Source organism: Anser brachyrhynchus (genome assembly GCF_964034855.1).
Source record: "Anser brachyrhynchus genome assembly, chromosome: 1".
In the NCBI taxonomy this organism is placed as follows: Eukaryota; Metazoa; Chordata; class Aves; order Anseriformes; family Anatidae; genus Anser; species Anser brachyrhynchus.
The window spans coordinates 126,073,818-126,083,560 of record NC_137694.1 but is presented as its reverse complement, the minus strand read 5'-3'; positions in this window follow the sequence as shown (position 1 = coordinate 126,083,560).

The following is a 9,743-nucleotide window of genomic DNA, read 5'->3' as shown; positions in this document are numbered from 1 at the left end:
TGATGCACCCCAGGATACAGTTGGCCCTCCTGGCTGCCAGGGCACACTGCTGGCTCATATTCAGCTTGCTGTCAACCACAACCCCCAGATCCCTCTCTGCAGGACTGCTCTCCAGTGCCTCATCGCCCAGTCTGTAGTATAGCCAGGGTTGCCCCGTCCCAGGTACAGGACCCAGCACTTGCTTTTGTTAAACTTCATGTGGTTGGTGATCGCCCATTATTATTATTATTATCACCTATTATATTATTATAAATAATAATGATAATAGCGCTACTAAAATAACATGTACAAAACAAGTAATGCACAATGCAATTGATCACCACCTGCTGACCCATAGCCAGATTATCCCCAAGCAGTGTTCTCCCCACCTTGCCCAGTGTGGTGGTTTTACTCAGGTGGGCAGCTGAGTTCCACCACAGCCGCTCTCTCACTCCCCCCTCCTCAAAGAGGAAGGGGGAGAAAATACGACAGAAAGAGCTCAAGTTTTGAGATCAGAATGATTTAATTAAAGGGAAAGGGAAAGGGAAAAAAAAAAAAAAAAAAAGGCCGTGCGGAAGCACAGAGAGAAAGAGAAAAAAAAAAAGTTATTCTCTACTTCCCATCAACGAGCGATGTTCGGCCACGTCCTGGGAAGCAGGGTCTCAAAATGCGTAACTGTTGTTTGGGAGGACAGCCCCCTCCCCCACGAGAGCCCCCCTTTTCCCTCCTTTTTATTGCTGAGTGTGACATCATGTGGTATGAAATATACCTTTGGTTGGTTTAAGTCAGCAGCCCTGGCGATGTCCCCTCCGCATCACTTGCCCACCCCCAGCCTGTTGGCTCTTGGGGGCTTGGAGGGAATCCTGATACTGTGCCAGTACTATGCAGCAATAGACACAACACTGGAGTGATACCAGTGCTGTTCCAGTTACGAGTGCAGAACACAGCACTGTGCGAGCTGCTGCAGGGAAAGGTGACTCCATCCCAGACAGACCCAGCACACTCAGCCACCCCATATTAATTGTTCAGTGTGACATGATATGGTATGGAATATCTCTCTGGACAATTTGGGTCAGCTATCCTGGTTCTATCTCCTCCCAGCTCCCGATGCACCCCCAGCCTGCTCACTGGCAGGGCAGTGTGACAAGCTGAAAAGCCCTTGACTTAGTGTAAGCACTGTTCCGCAACAATTAAAATATCAGTGTGTTATCAACATTATTCTCATCCTAAATACAAAACACAGCACCCTACCAGATTAACTCTCTCCAGGACACTATCAGGACACTACCTTCTGTGGTTTACCAGGGTGTTAATAGAACAATTAGAGCATGAACCACTATTTTTTGTACTCTCCACAGCTCTGCCCAAATTTCTTTTCTACTCAAAGACTTAAAGTTCTCTCTCTCTCTCTCTTTTATTTTATTTTATTTATTTTATTTTATTTTATTTTATTTTATTTTATTTTATTTTATTTTATTTTATTTTATTTTATTTTATTTTATTTTTCGTTAAAAAGAGGAACTTACTCTGGTTGTTCATATCCTGGAAAATTCAAACTCTCTCTCAGCCAACACACTTCTCTGAAGTGATTCTTTACATTCAACATCATGACCTAGATCTGTTCTGCTTCTAAAGATGTAGGTCCTGCACATCTCAGAAACTATATGTGGGTGAGGTTTTGTTAATCTGTAAATAATACAGTGGTTTCAGATTTTTTTTTTTTTTAAAAGCAAAATTGTGTATCCTGTATTCCGAAAAGTATCTTAAAAAAACTCTAAGACACTTGTGAAGAGCTACTTTTTCCATTTACAATCTAAAAGCACAAAACAGAAAAGGTAAGACTGAAAATAAAACATGGAGACTGAAAATGAAAACTTTTTATTCTTTTTTTTCCCCCCTCACAGGGGTATTTCTATTCCCCCTTAGAAACCTGATATACATTGTGATGAAAGAACATCATATTCATTGCTTATTCATGATGGACCGTTATATTAATTACTTATTATATTATTCATTAAATGCAAGATTTTGGCCAAGGTTCTTTTCCTGAACTGCCTTTCTATATAATTACTTATCCAACATATTTCCTTAAAATGTGAGAGCAGATGGATTAAATAAGCAGGCTAATTGAAAGAAATTGATTATTTAATAAAGAATAAGTGAGTATTGGTCCTAAACAATATGAATAATTTGCTTTCAAACTGCAGGGATTTTTTCATTAAATGCAAAACATAGTCTTTAAGATTTGGTTTCACAGTATTTTAGGTGAAAAACTTACCACTGTTTTCTACAGAACATCAGATCAAAACAATAAAAATTAACCATGAGGTTAATTCTCAGTTAACAGCCAAAAATATGGAGCTATAGATTATTTAAACAAGTATATATTTTAATAAACACAGTAGACATTTGAAAATTGTAAAGCATAGCTTGTATACTGTTTGCCTCATCATAAAATAATTAACAAATTTGAAATTTGTCTGAATCTTTTCAAAATATTTAATTCAAATTTGATGTCATTAAAATTTAATGGTTTGATGAACTCTTCATAGAATCACAAAAGTATGAAGAATACGAACTCTGTTAGGGTATAGTGGGTTTACATGGCAAGGTTTCAGTAGCAGGGGGCCATAAGGATGGCTTCTGCAAGAAGAATCCAGAAGCTGCCCCATGTTAGATAAGGGCCCCACCACTGGCAAGAGCCAGGCCAGTAAGTGATGTTGTCTGTGCCTCTGTGAGAGCATATTTAAGACACGGAAAAACAAACAAACAAACAAAATAAAATAAAACAAAACAAAATTAAACAAAACAAACAAACAAATAAACAAAACTGCTGGGGACACAGCAGCTGGGAGACAGCGAGGAGTGAAAAACAGCTCTGCAATCACCAAGGTCAGTGCAGCAGGAGGGCAGGAGGTTCTCCATGCGTGCAGCAGCAGTTCCCCTGTGGCCTGTGGAGAGGCCCCTAGTGGAGCAGGCTGTCCCCCTGCAGCCCATGGGTCCCACACGGAGCAGATCTCCACGCTGCAGCCCGTGGAGGAGCCCACGTGGAGCAGGTGGATGTGGCCTGGAGGAGGCTGCAGCCCATGGAGAGCCCCCGCAGGAGCAGGCCCCGGGCCGGAGCTGCAGCCTGTGGAGAGGAGCCCACGCAGGAGGGGGTCTGGGGGGAGCTGTCACCTGTGGGGGACCCGTGCTGGAGCAGTTTGCTCCTGGCAGATGGACCCCGTGGTATGGACCCATGTGGGAGCAGTTCTTGAAGAGCTGCTGCCTGTGGGCAGCCCCCGCAGGCTCAGTTCGGGAAGGATGGCATCCTGTGGGAGGGACCCCACATGGAGCAGGGGCAGAGAGTGACCAAAAAGGAGTGGCGGAGATGAAGTGCTATAGACTGACCACAACCCCCATTCCCCTGTTCCCCTGCACCGTTCAGGGGAAGGAGGTGGAAGAAGGTGGATGGGGGGAAGACATTTTTGGTTTGTTTCCTTCGTTCCTCACTTCTCTAGCTTGTTAGTAATAAGCAATAAATCTTACCATCTCCCCACTCTGAGTCTGTTTTGCCTGTCACGATAATTGTTGAGCAATCTCCCTGTCCTTATCTCAACCCCTGAGCCCTTTGCATTGTATTTTCTCCCCCTTTCCTTTTGAGGAGGGGGAGTGAGAGAGCGGCTGAGATGGAGCTTGGCTGCCCACCCAAGTAAAGCCACCACTTAGGGTTATGGTATAACTAAGGAATACTGATCCCCTGAGTCCATTTGTTAATCTACCACCTTTTCATGAAGGCAGTTTGGTAAATTAAGTCTATTCAGCTCTGAGCTGATGCATGAAAAAGCATCTGCAGAAAAACAAACAAGCAAACAAACGACAACAACAACAAAATACCTAACATATTCCAATAGATGAGTATCTATGAGTTTCGTGTTCCCTACAGGGAGAAATCCTTTTTTGTGTGTAAGGTCATTAAAAAATGTTCAGTGTCAAGGGTTACTGTCAGTCATCTGAAATGCAGTGCCTTGTTTTCTCTTTTCCATAACATTGCAGTTATTAGAGAAGATTATTTTGGGGGTTGATAGTTCTTTTCTTATTAATTTCCCAGATGAAACTTAACAAATATGTGTGTGTAAAAGTCAACTGTTGACGTATCAACCTTTAAAAATGTTTCAAAGCAGGGAAAACTTCATAAAAGGGGGCAAAAAGCTCTCAATCAGATTAAAAGATCAAGAAAAATCTTCTCAGATGGGATTTGAGTGAGTTTCAGCAACAAAGTCCAAAACTTTCATGCTTATTTCCTGTATTTGTAATCAGAACAAGGTGTCTTCTTTCATCACCTGAAGGTTTCCTAGATGCCAATTATCATCTGAGCTAACTCCTGTCTTGACCACGTTGGGAACCTGCAAGTGGGTGTTCTGACAGGTCACAAAGGTGAATATCCTGAACCATCCCCTTTCTGACAAGAATACTCTCCTGTTTGGGAGAGTCACTCTCCTTGGTCTTGATGAATCTTCTCAAGATGAGTGCTGAACTATAGATCTCGAGCAAAGGAAGGAAACTGTCACCTTTGCTGGGGCACCTACCAGTTGGGCACAGAAAGATCACATACAAATTCATTTAACTTAAGTGGATAGGAGTAATTCTTAAATTGCTAGGAGTAAATTTAAAATTACCTAAATTACTTAAAAAAAAAAAAAAGTTTGCTTTTGGATTTATCTTCTAGAGATATCCTCATTCATGGTGCAGGTGGAAAAGATGCATTTGAGGTTTCTGTGAAGGTGTCAATCATCTAAATAAAGTATTGCACTGCCTCATTTATAGGATCCTAATAGCTTTATTGGATTTGGTCCATTTATCTTACTGTGCCAATCTGGCAAAGAAACTAGAATAGTATCAGCCACAGAGGTGGGGGGGAAAATGAGGGGGAGTGGGTGTTAAAGAGGATGAAGAACCATGTAGAGACTCAGGTAGCTCCATTACTTAGTTGTCTTTGCCAGGCCACTTGTCCTACCCCAATTACTGGCACTCATATTTACCTTCTCTGTTTCACATGATGAACTTGCTCTCTTTTATCTCTCACCCATTCACAAAATCACTGCCGTTGCCCTCTACTCAGCACCCTTCTACTGCTCCCCCATTATGGTGTTTTTCAACCAAGACCTTCCAAATCTTGTCTATTTAAGACCAAAGAAAATGCACTAGGATAATACATCTGAAAAATTAATTCACTCCGTTGTGTCCAGTGCTCCTTCTGAGTAAAAAGTGAAGATCTGAACCTCTTTAAGTCTGAACAGAAATGCAAAGAAAACAGGTGATAATGTTAAATTTAATTTGACATTGTGGATCTTTTTTCCAGGCTGCAGATTAACTAGAATAAATATGACTTCTATTAACTTCTCTGTGAAGACACTAATACTTGTTGACCAGAAGTCTTTAGTTTAGCCTTCATTTCATTTGCATACATTGAAAAGTGCGTAACTTTGAAATATCAAACAGTTTAAGTTGTGTTCCCTTATTAGACATTACTGTCAGTTTTAAAAGATTTGCAAATATAGGTCGATCAGCTTCTGACTTTCATAGGTTGGATTGGGTTAAAATGGTTGTTCTCTATTATACATATATATATATATGTATTTTAAATTAAATAAAAATATTTATTATTCCAGACTGTTAGGGGCTTAAATGATATTTGTATGGGCGGGCAAGGCTGCTACAGGTAGCCTTAGAACTTTAGGATTGCTTTATGCAGCTATAATCTTAGCCAATAATAACTATTTTTTTTTAATTATTTTTTCCCTCCAAGACATTACATGGCCATCAACAACAGCTTGCAGCTTCTTCATCAGTAATGAAATTTACCCTTGTGTAGAGGTAAATCAGTAAATATATGGATAATTTAGTTAACTTGTGTTTCCATCCAGTTTAGAAGCTCTAGTACTAGCATGCACCAGGGGAGGTTTAGGCTGGATATTAGGAAGAACTTCTTTACTGAAAGGGTTGATAGGCATTGGAATAGGCTGACCAGGGAAGTGGCTGAGTCACCATCCCTGGGGGTCTTTAAAAGACGTTTAGATGTAGAGCTTAGTGATATGGTTTAGTGGAGGACTTGTTAGTGTTAGATCAGAGGTTGGACTAGGTGGAAGTCTCTTCCAACCTAGATGATTCTGTGATTCTGTGATAACATTAATACACAGGTATGGAGCGGGGCGGGGGGAGGGGGGGGGGAGGGAATCTGTTTAATAAAGTATTTTGCCTATTAAATTATATTATAAAGAAAAATGCATATTCAGAGGTGCCGCGCTGTGAACAAGGTATTAATTTTAAAATAAACCACTTCTAGAATATAGGGCAAGCACAGTCATTTCTAATAAATCCTTTCTCCTCCCATAAAATTATAGTCCACCATCTCCTACAGAAAGGAGAAGAAAAACAAAATAGTTTCCTCTTCTGGGATATAATTAGAAGGAAAAAAGAAAAACAAAAACGTTTCTGTGTAAACCTACTCTTATACACTGTTACCACTAGACTTTGTTGGGTTCAGACTTTAAGGCAAACTTAAAGTCTGACTTCTGGCAGACTTTTGTTGAATAGTCCTCAGTGTTACTGTTTATGTTTCATAACATTGTTTTATGCTGCTTCCAAAGTCTCAGCTTTATCTTGTACATGCAAAAAAAGATCTTCTGGATATTGTGCCTGGATATTTTTTTATGATCTCACATTCAATATTATTCCACCCTATAATATTTAAAATATTTCTTTTTCCTAGAGGCTGCTCGGAACCGTTGGCTAGACATTAGAGATTACTAAACTTCAATGTCTAATTACCAGTCATATTTGATAATTGCTAAGAAATTAATTACGTGATTGAAAAAAGCTCATTCCTTTAGAGTTATCAATGTAATATTCACCTCAAAACATTTTAAAAATTTAATGTATATGCATATTCACCAAATGTTTTTGAAACAGACTTTAATGCCTTTGGTAAACATAATTGTAAAAGGATTTTTTTAACTAATTGATTAAACACAAGGTATTATTTTGCCTGAAATTGCTGTTTAGTATATGCTGAGCTACTTCAGCATCTGAGTGACATTTAGAGAGGGCTGGTGAAGCGGTAAATATTTTTAATAGCTTCTCACATGTTGTGCTTACATATTACTGGTATTACTACATCTGTTTAACCCTGGTATTTACTTTGCATTTACATAACTGCACAAAAACTTCCTTCTTTTCCTCTAACAAAACTGGTATTTTCTTATTTTATTTTTAATAATGATAATACATATTTAAAGACGGTAACTGTTCTTTTACCAGTGGGATTCAGGTAATAGTACAGAAAAAATCAGAGAATTTTGTTTTCTATGTGCTGTCCTTGAACAAGTAAATACAATTGTTTCACATTCATTCAGTAGCTGAGATTAATCAGAAATACCAGAAAAAAAAGTCTTTATTTCTGTGTAGGTCCACAATACTGGTCAGGGTACCACAGAAATGATCCTGTTGGTGTTGGTCAAACCTTCTAAGAAAGCTCAGAATTTTCTTCCAGAAGTAACAGCCATTACAGTCGTATGGCCCAGACAATATTTCTAGTCATCAAGCCTTAACAAAAACTTGAAAATGTGTACCTAAAATATTTAAAAGAAACAGTCAAATACAAATACATTGGATACAAATAGAATATATGTATATATAAATTCATCATTCTTAAGCCAAAATCAGGAGTGTATGGTTGCTTTTGAAATGCAGTCTACTTCAGCAGTGTTCTCTTCAAAGCAAAACCTCATTAAATTCTCTTATTTTGAATACGTTAGCATGGATTCACCAAGACAAAGTCATACCTGACAAATCTGATAAACTTTTATAATGAAATGACTGGTATGATAGATGAAGGGACAGCAGTGGATATTATCTTCCTGACCTTTAACACTTTCACTCATAAGATCCTTATAGAGGACCTGTTAAAGAATGAGCAAACAGTGAGGATCAAAAACTGTCTGAATGTCCAGGACCAGAGGATAGTGGCCAGTGTTGCAACGTTAAGTTAGAGACCAGTAACAAGCAGGGTACTCCAAGGGTCAGCACTGTGTCCAGTCCTATTTAACATTTTCATTAATGATCTGAATGATGGGGTAGAGTATACAACTCAGTAAATTTGCAGATGACACAAAACTGTGGGGAGGCAGTGGGCACAAACTGGAACACAATAGGTTCTGTGAATTCATGAAATTACTCCTAAACAACTGTGCTCACAGATATCTAACAAGGGAGCACTGAACACCCAGCCACATGTTCATCATTTGCACAGCAGCAGAATGTAGAAACCTCAGTCACTGTAGTGACCTAATTTCTGATTACTGGCTAAACTCACAATAAATGACAATTCTTACTTAAAAGGTCAAGAAAATCAGTTCTGTGCAACACATCAGATAAATGGTTCTCTGATGTTTTTCTAACTAATGACCAGATGTTTCACTAGTCTTCAGTGGCATTTAATTTTCTGATCATCAGTAGGACTCTGTAGGTATTTCATGCAAAATGAACCTGACTGGAAGAGCATCGTACACCGCAGAGTTAGTGATCCACATAACAGACAATTCGAGCACAACCAGACAAGTACTGTGCTGTATGTACTGTTTGGTTTTCAGGCCTGTCTTACTCTACACAAATTTCTTTGCTGCAGGACACACTTTGCCAGCACATTGTAACAGAGGATCCTGCCACTAACTCCCACTTGGTACCGGCGATTATGATGCCTGAATTGCTTTGCTTTTATCTAAAACTGTGGGAAAAAGTTCTCACGTGAACAGTCTTTCTTTTTAACAGTAGGGACTATGAATAGAGTTATTTTCCTGCAATAAAACTCTACAATGGCTGCAATGACCAAAATGGGTTAACCTCTTCAGTGGCTGGGGTCTGCAGAGTCTGCTGTACATGGATCAGATGGCCACTTGGTACAACAGCACTCAAGATTCCCACCAGCTAAAGGAATGGGGGATTATGTGTATTCTTCTCTCTATTTACATGGTTAACTCTAATAAATAACACTCTAAATGATACTTTACTGAGTCTGAGTGCATTTCTTACCAGGATTATTATGGACCAGCATCTCCTGATGGGAAAAAAAAAAAAAAAAAAAAAGATGTGCCTGTACTGAAAGGAGGAGAAACTTATTTCCCCTACAGTTAAATAAAACATGATGAACTCTTCTTTTTTACTTTTATGTTAGTGTAACTACTTTATGACAATAAATATCATCCTTCTGGATTTACAACAGGGTATTTGAGAAGCAAAGTTCCTGAAGGCAGAGCAATTAAGGCAACTTGATGTATGAAGCATGAACCAGAAGCATGAACACAAGTTTTGTGCTGAAAACAGCCCTAGGCATGGATCTGCAGGGAGAATGAGGAAAGGGAAATGGAAATGTAGCCATTTTTCTTAGCCTGTAGTATGGGTATGATTTCTATTGCCAGTGCAGCACTGAAGCTTCTTTACATGGGGAATAATTTGATGCTGGATCAGAAGAGGACAGCCAATAACTGATAATAATAGCAGTAAGGTCCCCTCTCAGGTCTGTAGTAGGGACAAAAAGAAGGCATGCATCTTTCTGCCTGGGGCTCTTCACTGGAACAGCTTTTAGTAGTGCAATGACATTTTTCAAGCAGGAGACCCCCTGCTTCAAAGTATGAAGTAATTATTTATTGGCTAATATACACTATAGATTTTGAGGGAGAATGGTCTACTAAGCTAAATACTAACACAGCTCCCTAAACCTAGTACAG